This window comes from Oncorhynchus kisutch, linkage group LG4, assembly GCF_002021735.2.
Source record: "Oncorhynchus kisutch isolate 150728-3 linkage group LG4, Okis_V2, whole genome shotgun sequence".
Taxonomy (NCBI): domain Eukaryota; kingdom Metazoa; phylum Chordata; class Actinopteri; order Salmoniformes; family Salmonidae; genus Oncorhynchus; species Oncorhynchus kisutch.
In genome coordinates this window covers 36,885,773-36,906,222 of record NC_034177.2, presented here as the reverse complement: position 1 = coordinate 36,906,222, position 20,450 = coordinate 36,885,773, and positions in this window count along the sequence as shown.

Sequence of the window (20,450 nt, the reverse complement as noted above, 5' to 3'; positions counted from 1 at the left end):
CAACAGAAAGTGGAGAGCAACACTTGCAGTTCTACTTCATCAGATATTCCCAAACAGGGGTACGACATTCATATTTTCCAACGGGGCCATACAGGTTTTTTTCTCACCTGAGTATCCTCGTTTCACTGCCAAAAATGCAATTAAACCATGTAGTGTTCAGAGAAATAACAACACAATGTCAAATACAGGTAGCCTAGTCCAATAATTAACATCCAATCACAATAACCGTGAACGTTCCGAATATAGCCAAACGTAGCTACTGCTCATGTTGGTATTTGTACTGATGGCGCAAAACCCATGACAGGGAGACATAGTGTAGGGGTAACGCAAGTGACGCCACTTGAGAACACTGCAGCATCCACCCAGAGGCTCTTGCAGCGTTTTGGACACTACTGTGAAAATGGTTTACTATGTAAAGCAAGGCCGCTGAACACTTGTGTATTTTCTGCACTATTCAATGATATGGGCAGCGACCATGTCAAGCTTTTACAACATACAGAAGTGCGCTGGTTATCAAGAGGCAAAGTATTGACACGTCTGACCGTTTCTCACACAACTGGCATATCTGGGTGATATTTTTTCTCACCTGAATGATCTGAATCAAGGATTACAGGCTCTACACAACTATATTTAATGTGCGGGACAAAATTGAGGCTATGATTAAGAAACTCGAGCTCTTCTCTGTTTGCATTAACAAGGAAAACACACAGGCCTTTCCAACATTGTATGATTTTTTTGTGTGCAAATGAACTCAAGCTTATGGACAATGTCAAATGTGATATACTGTAGCAAAGCACCTGAGTGAGTTGGGTGCGCAATTACGCAGGTACTTTCCCAAAACGGATGACACAAACAACTGGATTCCTTATCCCTTTCATGCCCTGCCTCCAGTCCACTTACGGATATCTAAACAAGAGAGACTCATCGAAATTGCAACAAGCAGTTCTGTGAAAATGTAATTTAATCAGAAGCCACTGCCAGATTTCTGGATTGGGCTGAGCTCAGAGTATCCTGCCTTGGCAAATCGTGCTGGTAAGACACTGATGCCCTTTGCAACTACGTACCTATGTGAGAGTGGATTCTCGGCCCTCACTAGCATGAAAACTAAATACAGGCACAGACTGTGGAAAATTAAATTAACTTTTTCAATAATTGGTTTGCATACACATTGTTGCCTTAGTTAGCATTTACTGGTAAATAAGATAAGTTGACATGTCTATCCTAAACTACAGGCTCCTGATGTCATTCTTCTGTGAGCTGCTCCATGCCAAAACCAGTTGAGAGCTGCACACTCTTGCTGCCTTCAGATGATATTCCGTGAAACTAGGCTATGTGTGCGTTGCACATGTGAATATATTTCATGGGCTTTACGATTGTGTAGGCTACTTTGTACATGAGTTCTCTATTGTACTACATAATTTATAAATCGTTTACCTCCACTACATTACTTTGATAAGCACAAGTAGGGGTTAAGATGTGAATATATTATTACTATTATTGTTATTACTATTATTATTGCTGTTTATCATTCCAAATATGGGTGGTAATGGTAGTGATAACAGTTGAGTGATGGGAGTAGTAGTCATAGTAATGATGATTGTAGTTGTAGTACTGATATAAAGGAGAAGATGACCGTTATTTAGTTATAAGTTAGTTATAGTTTCATTTTCCATAATTTTATATTTATTACATTTCTACTATTGACTGTTACCATTTTATTGTTATTATTTTTGTATTTAATTTTGTATTATTATTTACTACCATTTTATATTATTTATAATTTTGTTAAAATTTATATTGTACACGTTGTTGCTTTGGCAGTATTGACACAATGTTTTTCATGCCAATAAAGCAGCTTGAATTTGAATTTGAATTTGAATATGCAATGCCTACTGGACAACAAAGTGGGCATATGGCGTATACATGCGTATACCCTCACTACAACACCGGCCCTTTGTGTTTTACAAAAAGTGCACTCTCCTACATGGGTGTGCTGGTAATACGGTTTCTTATAGGTTCGCCTATAGATTCGCCACTGCGCTAACATGCTTATAATACATATAGAGACTTAATAAGATATTCATGTTTCAAGAAAGGAGTGTAAATATTTGGCCTGCCGAAGCGGTTTTAATGCGCTGACTGAATGGAAGCTGATAATTCACCAGCAGAGTGTTTTACTCTGCTGGTGAAATTATGAGTCCTCACTATCCAAGACCCGAGTCAAGACAGGGTAGAAATGTATCAGCAGTCCACCAAATACTGCATCCAAAATAAATTATAATCTTTCAATGGAATGGTCATAATGCTGAAGGCCAAACCTTTCAGAAGCTCCAGAGGTATATGTGAGAAGACCGATTTTCGGGGTGTCTCATGATCTGACATACACCACTCTGGCACCTTTCACCACAGATGCAGAAGGGCGATATCTGTGGATGCTGTGTAAAACAACAGATATTTCTAGCTTAATCAGAAAGATTTTGATGGGAAATGTTTTATTACTTTAATTCGATTTCCGCGGGGGTTTCGGAAATTGTAGGCTAAGTGTTAAATGTAGATTTTATGCAGACCAATGAGCTCTCCAAACAGGTCTCCAAACAGGTCAAGGACAAAGTTGTAGAGAAGAACAGATCAGGGTTGGGGTATAAAAAATTATCCAAAACTTTGAACATCCCACGGAGCACCATTAAATCCAAAATGGAAAGAATATGACATCACAACAAACCTGCCAAGTGAGGGCTGCCCACCAAAACTCATGGACCAGGCAAGGAGGGCATTAATCAGAAAGGCAACAAAGAGACCAACTATAACCCTGAAGGAGCTGCAAAGCTCCCCAGTGGAGATTGGAGTATCTCTCCATAGGACCACTTTAAGCTATACACTCCACAGCGCTGGGCTTTACGGAAGAGCGTCCAGAAAAAAAGCCATTGCTGAAAGAAAAAAAAGATGCAAACACATTTGGTGTTTGCCGAAAGGCATGTGGAAGACTCCCCAAACTTATGGTAGAAGGTACTCTTGTCAGAAGTGACAAAAAAATTTTGGCTATCAAGGAAATCGCTATGTCTGGTGCAAACCCAACACCTCTCATCACCCCGAGAAAACTATCCCCACAGTGAAGAATGTTTTTCATCGGCAGGGACTGGGAAACTGGTCAGAATTGAAGGAATGATAGATGGTGCTAAATACAGGGAATTTCTTGAGGGAAACATGTTTCAGTCTTCCAGAGATTTGAGACTGGGATGGAGGTTCACCTTCCAGCAGGACAATGACCCTAAGCATACTGCTGAAGAAACACTCGAGTGGTTTAACTTCTTGGTGACAGGGGGCAGTATTGGGTAGCTTGGATGAATAAGGTGCCCAGGTGCCTGTAATATGAGTTCTGTTATACTCACAGACATAATTCAAACAGTTTTAGAAACTTCAGAGTGTTTTCTATCCAATACTATTAATACTATGCATATATTAACAACTGAGACTGAGGAGCTGGCCGTTTACAATGGGCACCTTTTCATCCAAGCTACTTAATACTGCCCCTGTAGCCATAAAAAGTTAAGGAGAAGAATATCTCTAATTCCATGTATAACACTTGTATTTTCATCAACATTTATAATGAGTTTTTCTGTAAATAGATGTGGCTCTCTGCACAATCACTGCATGTTTTAGACCTACTGAACGTAACGCGCCCAATGTAAAATGATATTTTTTTATGTAAATAAGCACTTTATCGAACAAAACTTACATGTATTGTGTAACATGAAGTCCTATGAGTGTCATCTGATGAAGATCATCAAAGGTTAGTGATTCATGTTATTTCTATTTGTGCTTTTTGTGACTCCTCTCCTTGGCTGGAAACATGGCCATGTTTTTCTGTGAGTTTGTGGTACTTTCGCTGTAAAGCATTTTTTTAAATCAGACACTGTGGCTGGATTAACGAGAATGTCTCTTTAAAATACTTGTATTCTTGAGGAATTTTAATTATGAGATTTTTGTTGTTTTGAATTTGGCACCCTGCACTTTCACTGGCTGTTGGCGAGGTGGGACGCTACCGTCCCACATATGCCAGAGAGGTTAAGGGGAAACATTTAAATGTCTTGGAATGGCCTAGTCCAAGCCCAGACCTCAATCCGATTGAGAATCTGTGGTATGATTTAAAGATTGCTGTCCACCAGCGGAAATCCAACTTGAAGGAGCTGTCGCAGTTTTGCCTTGAACGATGGGCAAAAGTCCCAGTGGCTAGATGTGCCAAGCTTATAGAGACATACCCTAAGAGACTTGCAGCTGTAATTGCTGCAAAAGGTGAATAGTTATGCACGCTCAAGTTCAGTTTTTTTGTCTTATTTACTGCTTGTTTCACCCAAAAATATTTAGCATCTATAAGTGGTAGGCATGTTGTGTAAATTAAATGATACAAACCCCCCAAAAATCTATTTTAATTCCAGGTTGTAAGGCAACAAAATAGGAAAATTGCTAAGGGGGGTGAATACTTTCGCAAGCCACTGTACATATGGGATTGTCTAGAATATTCACATGTACCTGTTATACTCATAGACCACCGAAGAAACTGTTTCCTGTTACTGAGCTGTGTCTTGTTTCCTCCAGCTCTCTAGGCTCCCAGCTGTCATTACTGACAGGCCTCTAAAGACAGGCCCTCCAGATCATTCTACTTAATGTCTCAATCAGGGGTAGGAACATCAAGTTTCACAATGCCTGCTTATGGGTAAAGGGAGAACATATGTGACTTGACTGCTAACATATCCATAGCCATTATAAGGAAAAGGGATTTGTACATGCTTGCAAAGACAGATACTCATGCTTTTAAGAAATGTCTAGATGCATCAGCATTGGACCCACCACACACCCAGTTGCGCCACTATCACAGAGGAGTTAAAAAAGTTATGAGTGCTGGCATGGCAATGTGCTACAATGTTGTTTTAAGAGCCAAAGGCGTGTGTGAGTTACAGCGTCCCAAAGAGTGGCAGCCCAAAAAGGCCAGACAACAGAGTATAAGGAATTTATTTAGACAAGCAAAGCCATGAAAATTGCAGGATATAAAGGTTTGAATTATGAATAAATGCATGTCTAACTAGAGGTGGGCAAGGCAATCAATGTCAATGATCTCGCCCACAGATAAATCTGGTTGACTTGAGTGTGTTTGTACTTTGACAGTTGAGCGTGTGAGTTTGTCAGCTAGAGAATATCTACCACAGGCACAAACAGCCTTGTAACCCATTTAAAAACTAAACTAGCTCTCACAGTTTCATTTCAGACTTAGACATTCATCCGTGTTTCTCAAATGTCAACTTTCGAAGTGTTTAAGGTTAAGTTCAGGCTCTAACTCCACATTTTTAAGGTTGAGGTTAGTTTAGGCATTAACTCTGAATGGTTAAGGTAAGGGTTAAGGTTTGGTTTATGCTTAAAACAAAAATCTCAAAAACAACTTTATATCGCTGGATTCAAACTTGCAACCTTTGAAATCAAAGGCGGATGCTAACAGCCATCCACTATTCCCGTCCACAATACCACAGCAAAACCGAAACCTACTTGAAGGTAACAGCGATCACTGTTGTCCATAGTGGCCACTTTCCACGTCATCCCCCGAAGTCCTCAGACATAGATGGATGTCGAATACTGACTGGTATCATGGGTGACCTGGCTGTGGATGGCTGAGTGGAGAGCAGAGATGTCTTCAACGGGCCAGTCTATGGGGCTTTCAGACTTGTTTCAGAAGTTTACATGTTTTTTTCTCTGAGCAATTGAGTTATGGCTAAGAAAAATACAATCATTCTGCTTTCCAAGTTTCTTCAAATACCATGTGATTGTGACATTTGAATGTATTTGTTGTTCAGGAACAAATAAATGCAATTTCATCCAAACCAGAGGTTATTATCTTAGTGTTGATATTGAAAATGTAATGGAAATGTTTGATCTCGCTCAATCCACCACCTGTGCCACTGTGCTCTCTAATCTGTCTTTAACAAGAGTCATGGCCAGGTCCTAAAACTTGTAGTCCATGATTTATGGTTGTTTCACTAACCGCACGGTCCATTACTCTGCAAAAGCACCAGAATTATTCTTGTGTTTCACTGATCTAGCTCAATGGTACACTCCAGGGGCCTCATTTATCAATATTGCATAGAAACTATTCTAAAATAATACTTACGAACAGAATGTAGTACGTTCGTATGCATAGAAAAACTGTGATTAATCAAACATTACCACAAGCGTTCCCTCCTGTAGGCGTATAGGCCAACTTTGCTGTTCTGCAGAATGAACGAGTTGTGCGTTCCACCTGGCCACCTTGCCAACACATTCAGCAGCGTTTTTTGTCAGATAACTTCATCAAGTTTTTAATGTCACGTGCACAAGTACAATGAAATGCCTTTCTTGCAAGCCCTAAACCTAATGTGTGTGCATGGTATGTGTGTGTTGGAGTGTCAGTGTGCCTGAGTCTATAGAGTCCTGTGAGTGTGCATAGAGAGTGCAAAAATGAAAAACAAGTACAAGGGTCAATTCAGATAGTCCGTGTAGCCATTTTGTTATCTATTTAGCAATATTTTGGCTTGCAGATCGAAGCTGTTCAGGAGCCTGTTGGTGTCAGACTTGATGTACCGGTACCACTTTCCGTGCAGAAGCAGAGAGAAGTCTGTGGCTTGGGGGGCTGGAGTCTTTAATGATTTTCCAGGCCTTCCTTTTACACCGTCTGATATAGAGAACCTGGATGGCACTTAGTTTGGCCCCAGTGAGCTACTTGGCTATCTGCACCACCCTTTGTAGCGCCATGCGATCGAGGGGCAGTGCTGTAGGCACACCAAGCAGTGACGCAGCCAATCAAGATGCTCTCAAAGGTGCAGCTGAATGAACTTTTTGAGGATTTGAGGGCCAATGCCAAACTTTTTAAACCTCCTGAGGGGGAAAATGCACTGTCGCCTTCTTCACGACTTTGTGCACGTGTGTGGACCATTTTAAGAAACTTTGTGATTTGGACCCAGAACTTAAAACTATCGGCCAGCTCCACTGCAGCCCCATCAATGTGGATGCCTACTCCCTTTGTCCAGGTGGTAAAGGGCAGTGTGGAGAGCAATAGAGATGCGTCATATGTGGATCTGTTGGGGCGGTATGCAAATTTGAGTGGGTCTAGGGATTCTGGTATGATGGTGTTGATATGAGCCGTCACCTGCCTTTCAAAGAACTTCATGGCTACAGACGTGAGTGCTACAGGTCGGTAGTGATTTAGGCAGGTTACCTTTGGGGTTCCGTGGCAGAGGGACTATGGTGGTCTGCTTGAAACATGTAGGTATTACTGACTTGGTCAGGGACAGGTGGAAAATGTCAGGGAAGACACTTTCCAGTTTGCCAGCACATGCTCTGAGTACACGTCCTGGTAGTCTGTCTGGTCTTGCGGACTTGCAAACATTGACCTGTTTAAAGGTCTTACTGACATCGGTTACTGAGAGCGTGAGCACACAGTCATGTGGAAGAGCTGGTGCTATCATGCATGCTACAGTGTTGTTTGCCTCGAAGCGTGCATAGTTGTCATTTAGCTCATCTGGTAGACTCGTGTTATTGGGCAGCTCGCGGCTGTGCTTCCCTTTGTAGTCCATAATAGTTTGCAAGCCCTGCCACATCCGACGAACGTCAGAGCTGGTGTAGTAGGATTCAATCTTAGTCATGTATTGACCCTTTGCCTGTTTGATGGTTCGTCGGAAGGTATAATGGGTTCTATTATAAGCGTCCTGCTCCATGAAAGCGGCATCTCTACCCTTTAGCTCAGTGTGGATGTTGCCTGTAATCCATGGCTTCTGGTTGGGGTATGTACGTATGGGTACTGTGAGGACGACATCCTCAATGCACTTTTTGATGAAGCCCTTCGCTGATGTGGTGTACTCCTCAATGCTGTCGGATGAATATCGGAACATATTCCAGTCTGTTCTAGCAAAACAGTCCTGTAGCTTAGCATCTACGTAATATGACCACTTCCGTAATGATCGAGTCACTGGTACTTTCTGCTTTAGTTTTTGCTTGTAAGCAGGAATCAGGAGGATAGAATTATGGTCAGATTTGGTAAATCATGAGGTTCTCTACCTCAGACGAGCAAAACCTCAAGCCTTATTTTATATTAGATTTTGCACACAAGCTGTTATTGACAAATAGACACAGACTACCACCCCTCGTCGTGCCAGAGGTTGCAGTTCTGTTCGGAACTGCCCGGAAAACCCAGCCAACTGTATATTATCCATGACGTCGTTCAACCACAACTCAGTGAAACATAATTTATTACAGTTTTTAAATGTCCCATTGGTAGGATAGTCTTGAACAGAGCTCATCTAGTTTATTCTACACTGATTGCACGTTGGCCAATAGGGTGAATGGTAGAGGTGGGTTACCCACTTGCCAACGAACTCTCACAAGTCAACCGGATCTGTGTCCTGTGTATCGGCGTCTCCTCTTCATGTGAATAAAGGCCTGGTCTGATAGAGACCCCTCTTGACTTCAACCTGTTGTACGATGTTGTATGAAAGTTGTATGTTACAGTTAATTTTGCTGATTGCATCCAAAATATTGGCTCACTGAGCGACGTGAGATGCCCATTGGCAAACTCCAGCTGAAGTGCCCATTGCCAAAAAAGTAGGTCTTGAATCTTCGCAAAGATCCTAAGATTGGATCGACAGATATTGTTTTCCAAAACCAATCTGTACTTTCTGCAAAAAGGTCTCACCTGTCTCTAAAAACGTGATCTGTGCAAAATGCAGCGTGTGCTGAATATTCCAGCAGAGCAAGACTGGTGTTTTGCGGATACTATTTAATGAAGCTGCCAGTTGAGGACTTGTGAGGCGTCTGTTTCTCATCAAACTAGACACTCTAATGTCCTCTTGCTCAGTTATGCACCGGGGCTTCCCACTCCTCTTTCTATTCTGGTTAGGGCCAGGTGAGCTGTTCTGTGCAGGGAGTAGAACACAGCGTTGTACAAGATCTTCAGTTTCTTGGCAATTTCTCGCATGGAATAGCCTTCATTTCTCAGAACAAGAATAGACTGACGAGTTTCAGAAGAAAGTGCTTTGTTTCTGGCCATTTTGTTTCTGGCCAATGGCAAATTTTAACACAATGTGCCATTGGAACACAGGAGTGATGTTTGCTGATAATGGGCCTCTGTACACATAGATATTCCATAAAAAAATGTGCCATTTCCAGCTAAAATGGTCATTTATAACATTACAATGTCTACACTGTATTTCTGATCAATTTGATGTTATATTAATGGACAAAAAAGTGACCACAAACCTGTGTTGTGTGTGTGTGTGTATATGTACGTATGTATATATAAAAAAATATATATATATCATTATGTGTTGCTGAATTCATAAGAATATTTGCTGCCATTGTAGTAAGGTTGGCAATATGAGAGGTCTTGGGACTTACCATTTTGTATTATTTTCTTTGAAAGAACAACAAGTGGGTTTCTAGTGATATTCTGATAGCAGGTTCGTGTCTCCTTCCTCTGTATATAAAAATGGTTTAAAACTGTATAACACAATATTGTCTTTGGAAAACGTGTTCATATATCCTTAAGTCAATAGCCAATGTGACTTTGCATATATTTATTTTGCTGTTAATGTATTTAAGACCTATTTCGGGCAAGTTAACCAAGTTTTTGCTGACTTAGCTAGCCATGTTAATGACTGTCATGCCCTGACCATAGAGGTTTTTATTCTCTGTTGGTTAGGTCGGGGTGTGACTAGGGTGGGTCATCTAGGTGATTATATTTCTATGTTGGCCTGGTGTGGTTCCCAATCAGAGGCAGCTGTTTATCGTTGTCTCTGATTGGGAATCATATTTAGGCAGCCATTTCCCCTTTGTGCTTTGTGGGATCTTGTCTAGGTATAGTTGCCTGTGAACATTACTTTGAGCTTCACGTTTCACTTTTTTGCTTAATTGTTTTTTTTCATTGAGTTTATTTTCCTAATAAAGAGGATGGAAACATACCACGCTGCGTCTTGGTCCACTCCTTATAACGATCGTGACAGAAGATCCCACGACAAACGGACCAAGCAGCGTTGCCAGGAGGAGCAGACATCCTGGACATGGGAGGATATCTTGGACGGTAAGGGATCGTAGACGTGGGAGGAGATCCTGGCCGGAAAGGATCGCCTTCCACGGGAGCAGACGGAGGCAGCGAGGGAACAACAACGAAGACAACGGGGTTCGCGGCCACGATGGAAGCCCGAGAGACAGCCTTAAAATAAAATTGCGGGGGGTGGGGCACACGGGGTGGTTGGCGGAGCCAGGTTTTGAACCAGAGCCAACTCCCCATACTCTGTGACCCGTCAGGCACCATGTTTTGTGGTGACACGCACTGTGTCTCCAGTGCGCATTCACAGCCCGGTGCGTTCTGTGCCAACTCCTCGCACTTGTCGTGCTAAAGTGGATATCTGTCCAGGATGGGTTGTGCAGGCACTGCGCGCCTGGTCTCCAGTGCGCCTCCTCGGTCCAGGATATCCTGCGCCGGCTCTACGCGCTGTATACCCTGTGCACCTTCACAGCCCAGTGCGTCCTGTGCCAGCTTCCCACACTTCCCGTGCGAAGATGGTCATTTGTCCAGGACGCGTTGTGCCAGTTTTACGCTCCAGACCTCCAATGCGTCTCCACAGTCCAGTACGACCTGTGCCTCCTCCCTGCACTCGCCCTGAGGTGTGTGTCACTAGCCCGGTGCCACCAGCCCCACGCATCAGGCCTCCAGTGAGCCTCCACAGTCCAGAGCTACCGGCGACAGTTCCCAGTCCGGAGCTTCTGGCGACGGTTTCTGGTCCGGAACACCCTCCGACGACCCGCGATCCGGAACCTCCTCCTCCGACGGTCCACGGCCCTGAGCCTCCGGCGACAACCGGCAGCCTGGTTCCTCCGGCGGCGGCCCGGTTCTCCCGGCGACGACCCCATGGGGAGGGGAGGGGGGGGGGGGTACTGTCACGCCCTGCCCATAGAGAGCTTTTCATTCTCTATGTTGTTTAGGTCGGGGTGTGACTAGGGTGTGTCATCTAGGTGATTATATTTCTATGTTGGTCTGGTATGGTTCCGAATCAGAGGCAGCTGTTTATTGTTGTCTCTGATTGGGGATCATATTTAGGCAGCCATTTCCCCTTTGTGCTTTGTGGGATCTTGTCTAGGTATAGTTGCCTGTGAGCCCTACTTTGAGCTTCACATTTCATTTTTTCGCTTTATTGTTTTCTTCTTTGAGTTTCTTTTCCTAATAAATAGGATGGAAACCTACCACAATGCATCTTGGTCCACTTCTTATAATGATCATGACAATGACGAGCTAACTAGCACTGTTGGTCACTGCACTACAATGTCATGCTAGCTGTTGCTAGCAGGTGTTTTGCTAGTAGGTGATTTATTGAAATATTAATTTAATGTTTATTTTCTTACCTAAAAAGTTTATATGAAACTTGTGTTCTGTATTTATGGATTAATATCACTTTACATTGAGGGCATGTATCACTACTGTTGCTCCTATCTAAAAGATATCTTGTGTTCTACCGAACCAGTGAATGTGTGGCTATGACCGTCCTGTCAATGCCTGTCATCACTATTTGTTATCTTTTACTGCAGGTGTGCTTTTCTGTATTTTTGTTATTTTCTAAACACAACGCATGTATACTATACGATCACTTTGTGGATTGAGTCTGAGAGAGATATATATATTTTTATATTTCTCCACAATTCCACAATTCTCCACAATTTCGTAGTATCCAATTATTAGTAGTTTCTATCTTGTCTCATCGCTACAAGTCCCGTACGGGCTCGGGAGAGACGAAGGTCGAAAGTCATGCGTCCTCCGAAACACAACCCAACCAAGCCACACTTCTTCTTAACACAGCGCGCATCCAACCCGGAAGCCAGCCGCGCACACTGCGCCCGTCCCGCCACAGGAGTCGCTGGTGCGCGATGAGACAAGGATATCCCTTCCGGCCAAGCCCTCCCTAACCCGGACGACGCTAGGCCAATTGTGCTTTGTCCCACGGACCTCCCAGTTGCGGCCAGCTGCGACAGAGCCTGGGCGCGAACCCAGAGTCTCTGGTGGCACAGCTAGAGCTGCAATGCAGATAAAAACCGAGTCAACCTGATGTGTGGGTGCCGTGTGCCTTTCTTCTGGGGGGCTATGTGAAGTTGGTTACAGGTGCTTCAATAAAGTACTGATTAAAGGGTCTGAATACTTATGTAAATGTATTATTTACATTTACATTTTTGTATTGGTAATACATTTGCAAAAATTTCTACAAACCTGTTTTTGCTTTGTCATTATGGGGTATTGTGTGTAGATTGAGGGAGTGCAACAATTTAATACATTTTAGAATAAGGCTGTAACTAACAAAATGTTGAATACTTTCCGAATGCACTGTATATATATATATATTATTTGTATTATTATATTTTTTGCACCTTGGTCTGAGAAAAGTGCTAACTATTATTAGGTAGACTGTCAAGTTATGTTGCATGAATTCACAATTGAAATACAATTACATAGATTTTTTTATTTATTATTAGGCCTACTCTCACAATTTCACACATTTTCCCCATTTTACACTTGACAAGCAGTTCCCTAATTCCACCACTTGGTACTGAGCGTACGCATGGTCCGGACTGTGCGTAAATATATATTTATGCACACTCTCAAGCAAACATTCATATTGATAAATCTCACACTTTGCGTGGAAATGTGCTTACTCATGAGTGATAAATGAGGGCCTAGGCCTTTGTGCATTACAGGAAGAATATGTTTAGCACTTTCATGAGTAGACATATCTTGAAACAAGTTGATGAGAGTAAAATGATGTACTGATACTGTAGATAACCCCTTCAAAAAGACTGCAAAGAGTACAAATGTAAAAAAAACATGATTATCTTATGGTCTCAATAGCTCCAAACAGACTAAACTCAACACTCATTGTTATTATTTTCAATATTGTTAAATGCTAATTTGCCCACACTTATTATTTTGTTTAAAAAATTGCAGAGCAAGTGGATGGTGGAAGAATGTTTCCTTACTGTGGAAAAGCAGTTTTCCTGCCAGTGAAAGGGCTGGATGTGTCATTGAACTCCTGATGTTGACACAGCTAATGGAAGAGCTTCCCCCCTACTAGCATTGATAGCTACTTTACTGAGGAAAAATTGACTTACGACGACTGAGATATGTGGTTGTCCCACCTAGCTCTCTTAAGATGAAGGCAATAACTGTAAGTCGCTCTGGTAGGAGAATCTGCTTAATAACTAAAATGTAAAAAGAATAAGGAGAAGGAGACATGATGGTGGTGGTAGCTCATCTCTTTAATGTAATTTCATCTGGATTTTCCAACAAAAGTGTGACGCATTGAATAACTTAAGAGTCAAACTCAATTATTTATCTGATCACTCAGTGTCAAAATGAAGTTACCACACTTCCTTGTAACATCTCTAAAAGCACAGCCTGAAACACCCTCTCAGCAGGCCAGGGCTACCCTCACATCCGGCCTATTAGGCCCCCTTTAAAAGTAAAGTAGTGAGACACAAATTGGTCTAGGCTGCATCTCCAGGCCAAAGCAAAGTCCAATGAAGATTGGCAGTGTAACAAAGGAGTGTTTGAACTGGAAGGTGGAGAGGCTGCAGCTGCCACCTCTCTCCCCTCCCTCTTTTCTTCAAGCCTGTTCCCATTTTAGTTATCCCCAAATTGCCTCTTTTGAACTTTAATCTGATCCAATACAGGAGTGGACGAGGTGTAGACAGGGCTGAGAAAAATAGTGAGCAACAGTGGACCGCTTGGCATTTCCATGACTGACCCCTCGGATTACCACGACTCACACACAGACTCCATTTTTATTACTTTTTTACAATCTTGTGTTCTTACATAATTTTATTCCCTCTATGCATGAAGGAAAGGAGTGTATTAGAGAGAGAGAGAGATAGAGGATTATGTTTTAGTGGGTGTGTTAGTGAATCTGTGTGTTTATTCATAATCAATCAGTTTTGAGATGATTCATTCATGCCACACACACAGACACAATTCAGGATGGTTTACAATTAAATTATGTTTCCTCTTTTTCTGTCAAATCTGCAGACTTGGCTTGATACTTGTACACATTGTAAACAGTGGGTGAGGGATAAACAATGAATTGTGAGCATGTGTGTGTGAAATGCCGGAATACACACCTCTGAGACATAATAATGTGAAAAGTAACCGCCAGGCAGCTGAGCCAATCGTGGGCTTAGTAGTAGAAGATGGAAGGCCTACTCCGACTCTGGTCTGAGACATCTCCTTCACTCAGCTTTTTTCCCTCACTATCTCAGCTGTTGCTGCCTCCCCAGCCACTTCCCTTCTTCATTTGTAGTTCTCCCTGCTGCACCAATTCACAGGCCAGGCCTACCCCTCACTTCCTCTTTCTTTCCCCATCCCCAGCCCCAAAACCCACAAACCACATGCCTCATTAGAGTAGACTGAGCATACAACATACAGGGAACTTAGCTCTGCAACAGACACACACACATGCACAAATGCACGTATACACACACACACAAATGCACATATATACACACACAATTGTACACACACACACATTCCCCTCCAGGGGAAGTCTGTTGGCTCAGATAGCCCATAAGACCCAGGCTTATCGTTCAACCTGGCGTCCTGCGTCCCTCAGCCCCCCTATCCTCCTACCCATCTCACAGCTCACTGATAATCAACTGCCTGTTTAAACTGAGGGATGCCTGGATACCCTTGGGAAGGATATGAGATTCAAACACAGGGGCATTATTGTTTTAATGTACAGATACAGTACAGCTGCGGTGAGAGATGAGCGGATACAGTATGTTTCCACTGGGGCTCATGCAGCATGTGGGTGATGTTTTCCCGAGGAAACACAAGAGCTGCTGCAGTTGTTTACTGTGAAGCTAATGAGTGGCTTTGGACTTAATACGAAACTAAGAGGCCCCGGCTCAGAGATCACAGACAGACCGGCTATCATTTGTCTTGGTCTAACATCACATGCTGGCTCGCTCCAGTAGCCTAGGCCGCCAATTGTGAAAAATCAAGGAAGAGTGGGGGGAATAGAAGAGAAAAAAATGTTGGAGGGTGGGGGAAAATAGAGGATAGGGTAAGAAAAGGGAAAAATAAGCCACATGAAGTACTGGCTTATCCCTACAGCCTTCCCTAATTGAGGGAGCTAATACGCTACAAAGACAGTGTAATCCTAGGTGTCAGAAAGCAATTATGTGGCTAATGACAAAATAATTAATGCAAATAGTTCATCCGGAATGACCGATCTGCCAAGTTGCATGGAACTGTGGGTTTCATATTTGTCTCCGTTTTGAGGTTAATTCTGAGCCCTTAGGCCTCTTGACACCCCCAGATCCCCTAATTCTCTCTGTTACACCAGTGTAAATGCATAGTTGATGTAAGGGCTTATTCAATATTTACCAGCCGGCTCAGTAGAAGATAGGCCTGTCTCTAATGAGTGGGATCACACTGTTCCAAGACAAAAATAAATGTCAATCCCACACAGATAACTGGTACCTAGAAATCATTACTATGTGAGCCATTACAGCTATTTGTCCAATTTCTGAGCCACAATTCAGCGCCACATTATTCTCCTTTTGTTGCCTTCCAGGCACTTCAATACATGTGCTACTAACAGCACCATGCAGGCTTTAACTTTGTGTCAAGGAGGAAAAGCCCTGGCCTGGGTTTAATAAAAGCAATTTGAATTTAACAATTTTGCCCACAAGAAGCTCCAATTTACATCTGCAAACCTGCAGCTGAATGTTGTAATTCAGTATGACGCCTTGAAAGGCAACTTCTGGCTTGAAGTGTAGAGAATGTTGCTGAGGAAAACTGTTAATGACATCCTAGTGACCTAGCCAACCATGGGACCTTTTTCTAATGGAAGCCTTCCTAAACTTATAAAATATACATTATTGAAATTGCTGACAGGGCAAGGAGGAATTGAAGCAAAATAATAGTTTGAACATGGTTAGGATGTTAGGGCTGACTGGCTGTGACCCCAGGATTAATTTTGCTACACCACATTAATGGAACTAGAGTGTGGTCAGTGTTAAGACTTCGACCCATGCAAAATAATAGCTTTCAGACAAAATTCCATCCAGTGCGAATGGCCGACTGAGCTACTCCAACAAATATGTGTAATTTGCGAGATACAAACCTTTCTCCCGACCCCTGCCTCCTTGTGAGACTGAGATCAGGGAAGAATATGTCCTGTGCAACGTACCCCTGGTTGCACCTCTCCACTTTCATATTACTGGATCGTTCATCCCCGCTGTTCAAGGAAAATACTATATTTGAATACCCAATGTATTCCTTTATCTGAATAATTGTTTTTTCTCTTAAAAAAAAAAAAGTTGCACTATGCAGATCTCGCTCTGCTATTTCCTTTTTGCTAAACCTCTAATAGTTTGCCTAATTTCAGTTTATGTGACAAAATAAGTCAGTAAAGTGTAAAGAATCATGGAACCATTTAAACCAAAATACATTTTTCATAACCAAAAACGTTGTTGTTTAAGCTGTTTGAAGCTTGAATACAAAACCGAAAGTAAAAGACACAAAAAACAAATGTGCAATCCATTCTGATTTCTATTTGTTGATGTTCCTGGCCACAGGTTCTCCCATCCCTATACAGTTTACTCATGAGTAGCACATTTTGGGCTTTCTTTGGCACGTAGGACACTAAGCACGTGTCGGCTGTAAACACAAACTTAGAAGAATTGATAGACCTCTTCCGTGTATTCAACAGCTGAGCCACAGAATCCCTGTGTCACATCCAGGACAACCCGCATCCCTTGGTTCTTCTCAGGGGCTCCTCCATCTGGCTTCCCTGTATACACATTCAAGTTCCACACATATGAAGGGGCAGCGGCTGCTAAATGGCATAGGCTGCTCATCAACAGTAATGTTAGGCAGTTTCTGCATCCCACAGGGATTCTTTGGATTCCCCGTTGGATCTGAACACACCAGCAAGGATAATAACCTCAAAATATGCCTGTAAATTAGTTTGGTCCATCTCCTTCCATCTCTCTCCAAAAACACGCCTTCCCTCCAAAATAGTACAGTTCAGAATGATTTTCTGGATGGTGTCTTGGGAGTTCAAAAATATACTTGATGTCCTGCACATGTGTAACCGCCATCTGCGTCGCCCCTGGTTGCATCCTAATCACATTGGCAGCCATGCGGGGTAGCTTATTCATTGGGCAAGAAGACCATTCAATTCACAATTTTTTAATTTCCATATTTCTCCTCCTGTAGGCTGCTGATAAGCTGGTTTCTGACAGGCTGGTCCTGGGGCTGGTTGCTGACGGGCTGGTCCTGGGGCTGGCTGTGTGTCAATCTCATCCTCTTACAACTCACTGTCTGACTCCGAATTAACAGAGACATGATCATCATATTCGGGAAAAGTCATAATCTTCCAAAGTGGAAGGCTCCTTCCACACTTGCTTCTCTCTCTGCAAAAATGATTTCTAAGGCCCTCTGAGCAGAGATTATGTTTGCCATACTGGTTGATTGTGGTAAGGAGCCACACATGCAAAGCTATTTATTTGTTGTGTCCTTTCCCCAATTTGCACCATGCTGGGGTAGAGTGTTGCAAAATACAGATATTTTTTAAATAATGTATCAAAATAATGCATTGTAATAACACCACATATGTAATATAAATGTGTGTGTGTTTTTTTTTTTACATGTTCTTCACAGAAAAGAGTCAAGGCCAATGAGTCTCAGGTTGATAAAATACATTGAAAATGGGTCCCACAGACCCGAACATAACACAAGGGTTACATTTATTGGAATATGTTTGTACAGTATGTTCCTGTTGTCAGCTGCTGTTGATTTATGATTAGCGATCTGCCTTTATCTTTCACATTACTTAGAGCCAAATTGAACGGAATGCATTAGAATTAGCTAGTTGAATACCTTCTACAGAGATTCAATGACAGATTAGATAAAAAAGTAGAACTGGAGACCATCAGAGCACTGGTTCTCAATCCTGGTCCTGGGGACCAGCACTACACAGCACTACACAGCTGATTCAAATTATCAACTCATCAAAAGGCTTTGATGATTTGAATCAGGTGTGTAGTGCTAGGGCAAAAACAAAAATGTGCAACCCTTTAGGTCCCCAGGACCAGGATTGATAAATACTGATCTAGAGCGTTGGTATTGTGGGAACATACTTGCGCCTGTGGATTATTACTGTATGCATAACTGCTCAGACATCAGAGGCCTATTCAGATGCCCATAGTTGTGTTGATGCCCACACCAAATAGATCTGACATTAACGGCTTCAGATCAGCCAGTAATGCTATTCATGATATCTCTGGGTCCCTTTTCCGTGTGATATTATTAAGAAAATGTTTATTCATGATATCTCCTCCAAATTGTCCTTGGGAGGGCTCGGAGATTATGGCGGACCACTGATCCGTGGGTTGTGAATAAACATGAAAAACAATCAGCGTTCCATTTAAAGGAGGAATGGCGCTGATGCCTCAGTCTCCAGGGGTCTTGCAGATGAATAATGAACTTGTTGCAAATGTATTGAAATACAAATAAATGACATTGTGCACTAATACCATCCTGTTATGTAACTTACTTCTCACTCGCTAGTTCCTATGATGTGAGTGTAAGTAGCTACTGTATATTCCCATACTGTGAACACCAAAAGGGGCCTACATACAACATAGTAGGCTCAAAGAGTTTACTACGCATGTGGGAAGACATCTGCCTCATAAAAAATATCTCTATGGCATGTTCATTATTAAAATTATTATGCATTTTACTTGAGAGATATGTAATTAGGAGCTAATACAGTGTGTTTTCTTGAATCTCTCCATAGTTCCCTTTTTCCTGTGTTAAAAAAAAGTAACAATGTAGCTACTTTGTCCTTGGATGAAAAAGGATAGATCAAGCAAGAGAGTTCAAATCGATCTAACTCTATCAGCAATAGTTCAAGTAGCTACAGTAATGCCAAATATAATGGCATAGTGGGCCAGAGACACAGACAGATAGACAATGAATGAGACAGAGGGAAACGGTGAGAGAGAGATATGGGTTCTAACGTCAGTCTTCTGACAGTAGTTAACTCCCCAGCCTGCTTCCAAACGGACATCTCAGAGAGAGAGAGGTTCTACAGACATTGAGGGAGTCCAGACTGATTAGGGCCCTTCTCAAAAGGTCAAGCCTTCTAAATGTTTGAAACCTACATTTTTCTTAACTATCCTGAAGTCTTAACTTTCCTTGCCTTGCAGTGGATGAACCATATTACTTTTTACTCTTGTCATGCTACACAATGGGCACTGAGGAGAGAATATTTTCAATTATATTGGAGAGGGAACGTATGAATTGAAAACCCATTGAAAATATGAGTTATATGAAGGGTCACAGAAAACTGGGGGGAAAATTCACTCACAGTATGAGAATATTTCAATCACATAATATCAATCCAATGGCGCCTATCTACAGGGCATGGCTAATAATAATGGCCAACTGGAAAATGGCAGAGGGCCAATTCCACTTGTATGATGGTGTGTACGTGTGTCCACTAGCGTGTGTTTTACTTGATATTGTATTATACACTGAAAAAAATATATATTTTTATTATTTAACTAGGCAAGTCAGTTAAGAACAAATTCTTATTTACAATGATGGCCTACACCTGTCACGTCCTGACCATAGAGAGCCCTTATTTTCTATGGTAGAATAGGTCAGGGCGTGACTGTGGGTTTTTCTAGTTATTATATTCTAGTTTAGTTTTTCTATGTTTGTGTTTGGTACAATTCCCAATTAGAGGCAGCTGGCTATCGTTGTCTCTATTTGGGGATCATATTTAAGTCACATTTTTTCCACCTGTGTTTTATGAGATATTGTTTTGAGTTAGTGTATGTTACACCTCTTAGTTAAGGTTTGTTGTTTGTTTTGTTCGTTCTCTGTTGTTTTGTGCGTTTCTAATAAATAATATGTGGAAACCATATCGCGCTGCAGCTTGGTCCGATAATTATTCCAGCCAACGTGACAACACCAGTGCAACTTGGACGACGCTGGGCCAATTGTGCACCACCCAATCACGGCCGGTTGTGATACAGTCTGGATTTAAACCAGGTTGTCTGTAGTGATGCCTCTAGCACTGAGAAGCAGTGTCTTAGACCACTGCGCCACTTGGGAGGCCATATAAATGCAACTTGCAACAATTTCTAAGAGTTTACTGAATTACAGAAGGAAATCAGTCGATTTAAATGAATTCTTTAGGCCCTACTCTATGGATTTCACAAGACAGAGAATACACTACTTGTATTTGTGAGAGGCACTAACATGTTGAATGTGCCGGGCTGTTTGTTTGAACTACTGGCACACAGCACGGACACTCATGCATACCCCACAATACATGCAACCAGAGGTCTCTTCACAGTCCTTCAGAACAGATTATGGG